The sequence below is a fragment of the Netta rufina genome (assembly GCF_964035555.1).
Source record: "Netta rufina genome assembly, chromosome: 20".
In the NCBI taxonomy this organism is placed as follows: domain Eukaryota; kingdom Metazoa; phylum Chordata; class Aves; order Anseriformes; family Anatidae; genus Netta; species Netta rufina.
The window spans coordinates 756,447-768,526 of record NC_140144.1 but is presented as its reverse complement, the minus strand read 5'-3'; the positions used below and the strand labels follow the sequence as shown (position 1 = coordinate 768,526).

The following is a 12,080-nucleotide window of genomic DNA, read 5'->3' as shown; positions in this document are numbered from 1 at the left end:
GAGGTGCGGCCTCACCAGAGCTGAGTACAGGGGGACGATCACCTCCCTAGCCCTGCTGGTCACACTGTTCCTGATACAAGCCAGGATGCCGTTGGCCTTCTTGGCCACCTGAGCACACTGCTGGCTCATATTCAGCCGACTATCCACCATCACTCCCAGGTCCTTCTCTGCCTGGCAGCTTTCCAACCACTCCTCTCCCAGCCTGTAGCTCTGCTTGGGGTTATTGCGCCCCAGGTGCAGGACCCGGCACTTGGCCTTGTTGAACTTCATGCAGTTGACCTCAGCCCATCGGTGCAGCCTATCCAGATCCTCCTGCAGAGCTTTCCTACCCTCAAGCAGATCGACACACGCACCTAACTTGGTGTCATCTGCGAACTTACTGAGGGTGCACTCGATGCCCTCGTCCAGATCATCGATGAAGATATTAAAGAGGACTTTTAATTTACTGCTTCCTGGTGTGTTCTCCTTTCGCTTTTCGCAGGACCCTGACCCTATGCAAATTGTACTGTAGCTAGCCTCGCCAGAGTGCCAGAGCTCTGCTCTTCTCCCCAGCTGTAGCTTTGATTGTGTTGCTCTTGTATTGCCAGACTGATTCCATCACTTTTACAAGTGTTTCTCCAGTTAATTTGTGAAACCATCTCTTCCAGGAGCCAAGGCAAGAGGGCTGCTGTTCTGAAACGATAAAATTAAAAATGGGGTCACTTGTGGTATTGAGAGATGGGTGCTAATGGTGGCAGAAGAATGATTATCTTTTTTTTTTTTTTTTTGTTACTGCTGAAATGCAGCATCCAACATGGGATGTCGCAACCCAAACTGCCTCTGGCAAGGTGAATGATGAACAGATGTAGCAGTTATTTTTTGGGGTGCTGTAGTCACTGCAGTTATTTTACTACATAAAATACAGTAAAAATCCTGTTTGCATTGTAGGGGTGCTGTATCTGGCTTATGAGGGCAGATAGAATCATCTGCCTCGGGGGCAGGTGAGCAGCTGCGGTAAGGGAGTGGATGAGAGTAACTGTGCTAGGGGTGCTGTGGCTTTGGCTGCTACCTCAGCGTGTGCTTTTTTTCCTCTTTGGCAGGTGTCTCACACAGCCTCAGAGGGGCACACTGCACGCTGAAGAGCAGTGTGAGAAGGTGGGCTGGTCATCAGCTAGGTTGGAGCAGAATGGCTGAGTAGTGCAAGATGAGAAAGGTCTCCCTCTTGCTCTGCAGGTGGCATGACAGGCTCTCAACTGATGTCGCTGAGGATTTGAGGCAAGGCCAGAGAGCAGCAAGGAGCGGCACGTGCAACAGCACTTCCGAGCACTGCGTTTGCTTTCTCTTTTATTCACCAGGTGCTGTGGGCAAGGTGGGCTGTGACATCAGTCTTTAGAATTGGTCTTCTATAATTATCACATAGCTTCTGGGAAGGGTGCTGTAGCAGATAAAATCTGCATGGGACAGGAAACAAGGGAAAGCATTTAGATTTTGCAGGTTTTAGCTAACCCAGGATGTATGCTGTATATCAACCACAAGGACAGGACTGAGTGAGGGAGTATGAAGATGGGACAACATTAAAGATAAGGGAAGAAAAGACTTCATACACACAGATAATAAAACAAGCAAGAACTGGCTTGGACTGCTGAAGTCTGTGCCACCCTGTGGTTTTACCTACATGACCATGGAGAGGACTTCAGAAAAAGGGATGGAAAATCTACCAGGACACTAGAGGCATGGGTATGTGAGTTGCAAGGGAAAACAAACAAACAAACAAACAAACAGGAAAAAGGGGTTCAAGGGGTTCTCTGAGAAACTTGGTGCTCCAATTTCCAGTGGGCAGTACCCAGTCTTCTGGACGTCTGGTACACCGGCCCCGACTCCCTGGGGCCCCGAGGAGGACCCCGGGCGCTGGCCCTGGTCCCAGGGCTTCGCAGTGATGCCTGAGCCCCTATGCCGCTGAGCTCCTGGGGCCCCGCGGAGGTGCCCAGGCGCTGACTCCTGCCGAAGTCCCAGAACCTGCAGCAGACCTCGGGCACCCACCCACAGACCCCGTGGCGCACCCTGGGCTCCGACTCCTGCTGAACCTCTGGACCCAGAGGTGGACCCAGGGCACCAAATCCCACCTAGACCCCAGACGCCATGGTGGAACCAAGGCTCCCACTCCTGCTGAGCACCTGGACCCCGTGTGCCGACTCACGCTGAGCCCACAGAGCCTGTGGTGGACACTGGGTGCCAACTCATGCCAAACAAATGAATCCCAGCGGCGGAACACGGGCACCAACTCCCGCCGAGGTCCTTGACCCCATGGTGAACCCCGGGCGCAGATTATCACTGAGCCCATGGACCCCGCAGCGGACCCCAGGCGCCGACTCCCTGTGAGGCCCCAGAGTCAACAGTGGACCCAGGGAGCTGGCCCCTGGAGGGCCCTGGGTGCCATGGTGGACCCCCCAGCGGGAACTGAGCACTGCTGTGGACCCCGGCCAGCTACACTCGGTTGTGCCCCCACTGAGTTGGGAGATCCTTATATACTATAGGAGACTGGGTTGGGGGGAGGTTTGGAGCTGTTTTTACGCCTTTGGGGCCTGTGTCTGTGGGGGGTTGGGAGCTGCTTGTAAAATTTGGGGCCTGCAGCTGGGGGTGTAGGAGCTGGTAATACACATTTGGGGCCTGCCTTGGGGGGCTTGGGAGCAGCTTGTACACTGTAGGTGCCTCCTTCTGGGGGAGGGGTGGGAGCTCTTTGTGTACCTTTGGAGCCTGTGTACGGGGGGGGGGGAGGGGTGGGTGGGGATGAAATGTGACCTTCTGTCTTACATACCCTTGTATAACCACAAGTCTAAGAAAACCAGAGTGGTTAATGTGTATAGTTCTTGTATCTTGCAAAGGAATGGTCCAGCAATTTGGGTCAACAGGGGATATGAGAACAAAGGGGTTTCAGAATAACTGCTATTACAACTGTTGCATGGGACACTAGCAAGTCTCTGACATCCAGCCAAGATGGACAGAGAAGGACCTGGAAAAAGCCTGTGAGGAAGACTACGAGCTTTCAGCATGAGAGACCCCCAGAGGGACCACTGGAGACAGATAACGCATGCATCAGCGGGAGGGTTCGGATTCTGGGAACTATTATAATAACCCTTCCTTTTCTAGAAGTAGTAATGAATATGTATTAGCCTAGGAGCATAAAAACCAGCCACCTGATGTAACTGGTGTGCGTCTTGGTGGAGCAGAGACTCCAGGCGCACCCAGCGCTGCTTGCTTACCTCTATTCATTTAATGAATTGTAAACTTTAATTGTAACTCTATTTTGGACTCAGTCATTTATTACAGCTGGGACCACCCTATGGGTGGAAGCTGTCAGGAGAGCCCGGGACGCTGTGGCGTGGTGCCACGAGTTTGGTGGTCAGTGGCGCCCCGGGGCAGGAAGAATCGGGAGGGGGTGAGGCGGCGGGTGGTCGGAGGCTTTTGTGGAAACGGCCCTTTAGTGGGGCAGGGACGGTGCATTAGGAGGAACCTTGACAGGCTGCAGATAGGGGCAGGCAGCAGCCTTTAGAAGTCCAGGAGAGGAAAATGCCAAGCCCTACCCCAAGGGAGGAACAAATTTATTCACCAGCACTGGCTATTTGGATACTAAATAAGCATTTCTTCATGGCAGGGCTGGTTAGACATTAGAAAAGGCTGCCTGGGGAAGTGCTAAGAGTCCTTAAACACTGCCCGGCATCCAGCAGCGTGGGGGCTGGCCGTGCCTTGAAGTGGGATGCTGCTGTCGGGCGGTTTGGGGTCCAGCAATCTGCGCAATCTGAGGACTGGTCTCGGGCGACAAGGGGGCATGCTGTCTCTTGTCCCGGGGGTCTGGCCTCGATCAGCGCAAGAGTCGATCGTCCCGAGCCTCTGGGCTCCGGTTTGGGTGACGCAAATGTTATCCACACCTGCGTCCGGGGCCAACCCCAGGCGACTCATGGACGGCGGTCATGGGGACCGGGTGTCCGGTCTTGGGCTGCTTGGTGGCTGGCCATGCCTTGAACTGGGATGCTGCTGTCGGGCGGTTCGGGAACTGGCAGTGCAGCAATCTGCAGGCTGCCTCAGGCGTCATGGGGACACGCTACCCCATGTCCCGAGGTTCCAGCCTCGATTGGCGTGGGGGCCGGCCTTGCCGTGAAGAGGGAGGCTGGCGTCCACCAGCTTGAAAACTGGCCGTCCCGGAGACCGGGGTTTGTACCCGTGTGGAACAGCGGCTGGCCGTCCCGAACACCGGGTGCCTCCATCTGGAGTTGCGGGAGCCAACAGTCCCGAGCCCCTGGGCTCCGATTTGGGTGACGCGAGTGCTATCCACACCTGCATCCGGGGCCAACCTCGGGCAGTTTGTGGACGGCAGTCCTGGGGACTGCGAGTCCGGCCTTGGGCTGCTTGGGCAATGGCCGTGCCTTGAACCGGGATGCTGCTGTCGTGGGGTTCGGGACCAGCGTTCCCGCCATCTGAGGACTGGTCTTGGGCGGCAAGGGGACACGCTACCCCGTGTCCCGGGGGTCCAGCCTCGATCGTCGCGGAAGCCGACTGTCCCAAGCCCCTGGGCTCCAGTTTTGGGTGATGCGAGTGCTAGGGGCCCCGGGGTCCGGAGTGGACATCGGGCGGCTTGGGAATGGTGATCGAAGGGCACAGGATCTGGCCACGTAAGGCTCGGGGCTTGCCATGCCTTGAACCATGATGCTGCTGTCGGGCGGTTTGGGACTGGTGGTCCCGCAATCTGAGGACTGGTTTCAGGCTGCAGGGGGGCATTCTGTCCCTTGTCCCAGGCGTCCAGCCTCGATCGGCGTGAGAGTCGACCATCCCGAGCCCCCGGGCTCCGGTTTGGGTGACGCGAGTGCTATCCGCACCTGCATCCGTGGCTGACCTCGGGCGGCTGGTGGACGATCGTTCCGGGGACCGGGTGTCCAGCCTCGGGCTGCTTGGGGAATGGCCGTGCCTTGAACTGGTATGCTGCTGTCAGGGGGTTCGGAACTGGCAGTGCAGCAATCTTAGGACTGGTCTTTGGCGCAGAGGGGACACGCTACCCCATGTCCATGGTTTCCACCTTGATCGGCGCAGAAGCCGACCGTCCCAAGCCCCTGGGCTCTGGTTTTGGGTGACGTGACTGCTAGGGGCCCCAGGGTCTGGAGCGGACCTCGGGCGGCTCAGGGACAGTGATCGAAGGGCACGGGATCCGGCGATGTAAGGATTGGGGTATGCTGGGCCCTGAACTGGGATGCTGCTGTCGGGCAGATCAGGAAGCAGCGGTCCCGCAATCTGCGGGCTTGCCTCGGGCTCCACAGGGACATGCTACGCCTTGTCCTGGGGGTCCGGCATCGATCAGCCTGGGGGCCGGCATTGCCGTGAAGAGGGAGGCTGGCATCCGCCAGCTCGAGAACTGGCCGTTCCGGAGACCGGGGTCCGTCCCCGTGCAGTGGGGCGGCCGGCCATCCCGAACACTGGGTGCCTCCATCCAGAGTCGCGGGAGTTGACAGTCCCGAGCCCCTGAGCTCCGGTTCTGGGCGACGTGAGTGCTAGGGGCCCCGGGGTCCGGAGCAGACCTCGGGTGGCTCGGGGATGGCGATCGAAGTGCACGTGATCCGGCCACGTAAGGCTCGGGGCTTGCCATGCCTTGAACCGCGATGCTGCTTTCGGGCGGTTCGGGAACCGGCGGTCTAGCAATCTGCGGGGTTGCCTTGGGCGTCACAGGGATACACTACCCCTTGTCCTGGGGGTCCAGCCTCGATCGGCGCGGAAGCCGACTGTCCCAAGCCCCTGGGCTCCGGTTTGGGTGATGCGAGTGCTAGGGGCCCCGGGGTCCGGAGCGGACATCGGGCGGCTCGGGGACAGTGATCGAAGGGCACAGGATCTGGCCACATAAGGCTCGGGGTTTGCCATGCCTTGAACCGCGATTCTGTTGTTGGGAGGTTCGGAAACCTGCGGTCCCGCAATCTGAGGACTGGTTTCAGGCGGCAAGGGAGCATGCTGTCCTGTGTCCCGGGGGTCCAGCCTTGATCGGTGCAGAAGCCGACCGTCCCGAGCCCCTGGGCTCTGGTTTTGGGTGACACGAGTGGTAGGGGCCCCGGGATCCAGAGCGGACATCGGGCGGCTCGGGGACGGTGATCAAAGGGCACGGGATCCAGCCGCATAATGCGCAGGGCTTGCCATGCCTTGAACCGCGATGCTGCTGTCGGGTGGTTCGAGACTGGCGGTCCCGCAATCTGAGGACTGGTCTTGGGCGGCAAGGGTGCATGCTGTCCCGGGTGTCCGGCCTCAGTCGGCATGGAAGCTGACCGTCCCGAGCCCCTGGGCTCCGGTTTGGGTGACGTGAGTGCTATCCACACTTGCGTCCAAGGCCAACATTGAGCGGCTCGTGGACGGTGGTCGCAGGGACCGGTTGTCTGGTCTCGGGCAGCATGGGTACTGGCAGTGCCTTGAACCGTGGTGCTGCTGTTGGGTGGTTCAGGGACCGGCGATCCTGCAATCTGAGTACTGGTCTCGGGTGGCAAGGGGTCATGCTATCCTGTGTCCTGGGCGTCCAGCCTCGATCAGTGCTGAAGCCGGCCGTCCCGAGCCCCTGGGCTCTGGTTTGGGCGACGCGAGTGCTATCCGCTCCTGCGTCCGGGGCCGACCTCAGGCGGCTGGTGGACGGCGGTCCCTGGGACCGGGTGTCCAGCCTCGGGCTGCGTAGGGGTTGGCCGTGCCTTGAAGTGGGATGCTGCTATCGGGCAATTCGGGGACAGGCAGTCCACCAATCTGCGCACTTGTCTTGGGCGGCAAGGGGGCATGCTGTCCCGTGGGTCCGTCATCGATCAGCGTGTGGGCCGGCCTTGCCGTGAAGAATGAGGCTGTAGTCCGCCTGCTCGGGGACTGGCTGTCCCGGAGACCAGGGGTTCGGTCCCATAAGGAGCGGTGGCCGGCTGTCCCGAGCTCCTGGTTGCCTCCATCCGGAGGCATGGCATCCGACCGTCCCAAGCCCCTGGGCTCTGATCTTGGGTGATGCGAGTGCTAGCTGTACCGGGTTCCGGGGCCGACTTCAGGCGGTTCGGGGATGGTGATCCCTGGACACGGGTGTCCGGAAACGACCTGTGCGGGAGCTGACTGTCCCACGTCCCGGTGGTCCGTCCTCTGGTGCCGTGGGTGCCGGCCGTGCCGTGAAGCGGGAGGCTGTCATCCGCTGGCTCCAGGACTGGCTGTCCTGGAGACCGGGGTTTTGGTCCCATGTGGAGCAGCAGCCAGCCGTCCCGAGCTACCGGTTCCCTCCATCTGGAGGCGAGGGATCCGACCGTCCCAAGCCCATGGGCTCCAGTCTTGGGTGACGCGTGTGCTAGCCACACTGAGGTCCGGGGCCCACTTCGGGCGTTTCAGGGACAGCGACTGAAAACACTGGTGTGCGGCCTCACGCGGCTTGGGGACCGGCCGTGCCGTAAAGGGGGAGGCTGTCGTCCGCCAGCTCGGGGATTGGCTGTCCCAGAGACCGGCGGTTCGGTCCCATGAGGAGCGGCGGTCAGCTGTCCCGAGCTCCTGGTTGCCTCCATCCGGAGGCATGGGATCCGACTGTCCCGAGCCCCTGGGCTCCGGTCTTGGGCAATGCGTGTGCTAGCCGCACCGGGGTCCGGGGCTGACTTTGGGCGTTTTGGGGACGGCGGTCCTGGGACATGGGTGTCTGGCCAAGGGCCGCATGGGTGCCAGCCGTGCTGTGAAACAGGAGGTTGTCGTCCGCCTGCTCGGGGACTGGCTGTCACGGAGACAGGGGGTTTGGTCCTGTGCAGAGCGGCATCCGTCCGTCCCCTGGGCTCTGGTCCTGGGCGACATGTGTTCTAGCAGTAATGGGTTCAGGCGCTGACCTCGAGCGGTTCAGGTACAGCGATCCCAGGGCCAGGTTGTCCGGCCAAGCGCTGCCTGGGGCAGGCTCTCCTGTGTCCCGGGGGTCCGTCCTCGGGCGCCCAGTTTGCAGGCCGTGCTGTGAAGTGGGAGGCAGTTGCCCTCCTGCTCAGGGACTGGCCATCCCGGAGACCAGAGGTTCTTTCCTGTGCGGAGTGGCGGCCGGCCGTCCCTCGCTCCTGTGGTCCGGTCCTGGGCAACGCGTGTTCTAGCCGCACTGGAGTCTGGGTCTGACCTCGGGAGGCTCTGGGACAGCGATCCCAGGACCCGGGTGTCCGGAAACAGGCGGTGTGTGTCTGGCCGTACCGTGAAGTGGGAGGCTGTCGTCCACCGGCTTGGAGACTGGCTGTCCTGGAGACCGGGGTTTCGGTCCCATGCGGAGTGGCAGCCAGCCTTCCCGAGCTCCCAGTTGCCTCCATCCGGAGGCACAGGATCCGACCGTCCTGAGCCCCTGGGCTACAATCCTAGGCGATGCGTGTGCTAGCCTCACCGGGGTCAGGGCCGACTTCGGGCGTTTCGGGGATGGCGATCCTGGGACATGGGTGTCCGGCCACGGGCTGCGCGGGATACAGCCAACCTGTGGAGAGTACCCTGCCTCACTTCACCATTCAACTGAAACCACGCTGGAGCTTTGGAAGTCACAGCAACTGCTCTGCAGTCCTGCCACAAATGTTTTATTATAAAGCTCTAAATAAATTTAATATAGGTTGCAAAGAAACCTTAACTATTTTTTGTCACATCTGTCTAAACTGGAAGGATGAGTGCATCCTTCGACTGTTTTGCTTACCTGAAAGGGCTACACGGCAGTCTGGACTGAACTAAGGTAGGGTGGGATAATCTCTCGTGTTGCGTGTTGTGACCTTCTCCCTCTGCCCTGCAGGGTCAGAGTCAGGGTAAATAAAGACCTTGCAAAGTCAGATTCTGCTCCTGCCCTGCCATCTTCTCCCAGGCAGGTTTACAGACAAAAAAAAAAAAAAGCCAAAGGAGCCAATATGTCCCTGGTATAACAGGATGGAATACAACCCACTGTGAGCTTGCAGGTACTGACTGCTCCTCCTCCCCATGTTCTGCTGTCCCGAGTGAAGGCAGTGCCCATCTCCCTCTTGCAGTGCTGGAAATCTATTTGGAAAATGTATCATCTTCCAAAGCACAGCACTGGAGCATTTCTAGCTCTGCGTGTCCCAGCTTGCAGTGTTTTTGTACTGCTCCTGCTCTTGGCTCTTCACCCTCAAGTACTGCTGTCTGATTTGGGGATTGGCCCCATTTAACTCTCAGGGCTCACCTTCCCCAAAGTTCTGCACACCTGTGAAAGTAGCTCCTACTTTCAGGCAGTATTCACCTGCCTCTCCTGTGCTGCAGCCACAAAGAAAGAAATATATTACCTTCCCCTTTCATGGTATTTTTGTCCCTTTAGGGCTCCACCTACAATACAAATGAGCTGGGCAGAAGGCCAAGTTATTGCAGTGCTGTTCTGTAGCAAAGAAACACAATGCGCTATCTCTAATACATGCAAAACCCTCCACCAAACAAACCTACACCATACAAACCCCCACTGCACTCTCAGCTATGGAAGCAAGCCAGTGCAACATGCCATAGGAGGGGGATGCAGACTGGGCCACCACTTCCTTGTCCCTGCCTCATAACAACAGGTACATCTGATGGCTGTGCAACTGGTGGTAGCATATAATGTCTAACTGCAGCCTCAGAATGAGACCATGGTGGTGCTGTGAAGGTGGAAGAGCAGCTGGAGGCTGGATCCAGCATTGCACTCAGCATGTGTGGGCTGGCCTGGAGGAACACTCACCATAGGTAAAGAAGCCAGGCAGGTACAGTACTTTCTTTCCCAGCACGTTTCTTCCAATGGTTGGTGGTAGTGGCTCATGCCCAACCTGCAGGAGAAACCCCATGAACAGGTTCCCAAAACAGTTCTGGCATTCCTGAACCTGACAGACCACATGGCCTTGATTCCATCTTCCTGAGCTGCTGAAGCGCCACGTCCCACTCAGTTACCATATGATAAATGGGTGTCCCATGACATGGGCAGTCCCCTTCCTATTAAACAGGGTCTCTGGAGAACAGGGATCCTCATCCCTCTCATTTTATAGCATTTACCATTACAGAGGGGTTCTCAGGATACTGTGGATCCTCAACCCCCCATTATACAGGAATGTCTCATCTTTTATTATATAGGAGTCCCCACTGCATAGGTATCCTCACCTGTCCCATTTTATACGGGTCCCCACCTGCTGTCATATAAAGGGGTCTCAGTTCCTCTCTTTTAAAGAAGTCCCCACTGCACATGTTGTCTTTGTCCCTCCATTATATATGATTTTCTATTTCCTGTCCTATAGAGTCCCTGTCACTGAAAGTATTCTCATCCTCCTAATATATAAGGCTCCCTGTTTTATAGGTACCCTCATCCTCCCAATTATATGTAGGCCCCCCACTCTGACATAGGGATCCCCATTAGAGAGGGTGCCATCCTCTGTTATACAGGTGGACCCTGGGCAATGGGGCCCCCTCATTACCCCATTATGCAGGTGCCGCTTTCCCCATTATCTAGGTTGATGTACACACAAGACGCCCTTATCTCCTCAGTCAAACAGGGATGCCCCTCCCCAGCCGTACAGAGGTCCGTTATAACCCTGGTACACGCGGGGTTTGCCCTCCCGTGGCACTCCCTGAGCGCCCCACTCCCCTTCACACCGTGGTCCCCGTTGCACAGAGGCCTCGGCTGGGGCAGTACAGCACAGTCCCTCCTTACACGGGGTGTCCTCATCCCCCCGTACGCTGCGGTCCCCGTGTCGGGGGTCCCTCCTGCCCCGTTCAACCCCCGCTTACAGGGGGTCCCGGTGCGCGGGGCACCCCCTGCCCCGTCACACAGGGGGCCCGGCACTCCTCCACACACAGGCCTTCCTCGGACCCCCCCACGCGGGGGTTCGCCCCTCACCGCCCCGCAGCCGGCCCCGGACCTGGACGAGCAGCTTGACGTAGAGCAGCGGGTGGCTGGCAGCGGCGAGCCCGGCGCCCAGCACCACGAACAGGCCCTCGGCGCCCTCGGCCCGGCCCGGCCCGGCCCCGGCCCCGCCCCGGGGCCGCCGCCAGGGGGCGTCAGCGCCTCCGAGGGCAGCGCCGCCGCGTCCGCCATGGCCCCGCCGCCACCGCGCCTGCGCCGCGCGGGCGTGTGAGGGGAGGGAGGAGGGGGAGCGCGCGGGCGGGACCATGGCGGGAGAGGCGGAGGGGGCGCGGGCGGGACCATGGGCGGGCTGGGGGGAGGCAACGCGGCGGAGGCTCAGCAGCGGCCCGGCAGTGCCGCCAGGCGGCTGGCGCCGTAGGTGCGGCTTGAGGAGGCCGCGACAAGGCCGGGCAGGGGCGGCCGCGGCGCGTCAAGAGGCTGGCCCCAGCGCGCCCTCCTCCCGCGGGCTCGTGTCCCCTCGCACCAGAGCAGCCCTGGAGGGCCAGGGAGCCTCCGCTCCGCTCCCTTTCAGCCCGGTCGCGGCCCCTCGCAGTGCCATCGGCCCCGCGGGGGCTGCCCCGGCACAGCCCCGCCGCCGCTGGCTTGCCGCGGGCGGGCACGCGTAGCGGGCTCGTGGCATTGCAGCTGTTATATATGGAGTGGTAATTCGTGTCGAGAAAACGGTTGACATTAATAAAGAAGGGAGAGATTTGGGAGTGTGGCCATGGGGGTCGGAAAGCCCGCGTGGTTGATGATAACATCAGACTCTTAATTATGAAGCCATCAGGAATGTGAGAGAGTTTAGAGGGAACAAAGAAGGGTGATTCAGGAGACTCCATGCAGTCTCAGGTTGCTTGTTCTCCAGCCAGTAAGGCATCGAAGTTGCTGGGTGTTTGCCGTTGCTGTTATTTGCAAACTTGTTCGACCAATGGAAAGTTGTTTTGAAAAGAACTACTGTGGGGTGAAGAGTATAAGAGGGGAGCCTGTCGTCAAGATTAAAAAAAAAAAAAAAAAAAGGCAACACGTTGAAGTTATGTCATCAATAAAGAAGCAGAAAGAAGGAATGAAAAGGAACAGGCTAGCAGAACGGAGACCAAGACAGGAACAGGCACATTGATTGCATCATGAAGATGGGTTCAGCCAAACTCAGCAAACTGCTCAGAGAGGCTCGTACAGAAGGTCACTGGAAACAGGCACACAGGAGCTGGGAAGAAGCTCAAGCTGAGAGAAGCGGACCCGTGCACACAACTGCCTCTCA

General features: G+C 59.0%; 1 long non-coding RNA gene across 1 annotated transcript; it reads right to left on the bottom strand.

The window, feature by feature from the left end:
• Nucleotides 1-274: 274 nt before the first annotated feature.
• LOC311217221 lies at nucleotides 275-10,969 on the bottom strand. Its single transcript, XR_014619011.1, has 3 exons — nucleotides 10,839-10,969; nucleotides 9,671-9,755; nucleotides 275-672 (listed from the first exon to the last, which is right to left on the bottom strand). It is a non-coding gene; the product is annotated as an uncharacterized lncRNA (long non-coding RNA).
• Nucleotides 10,970-12,080: the final 1,111 nt, after the last annotated feature.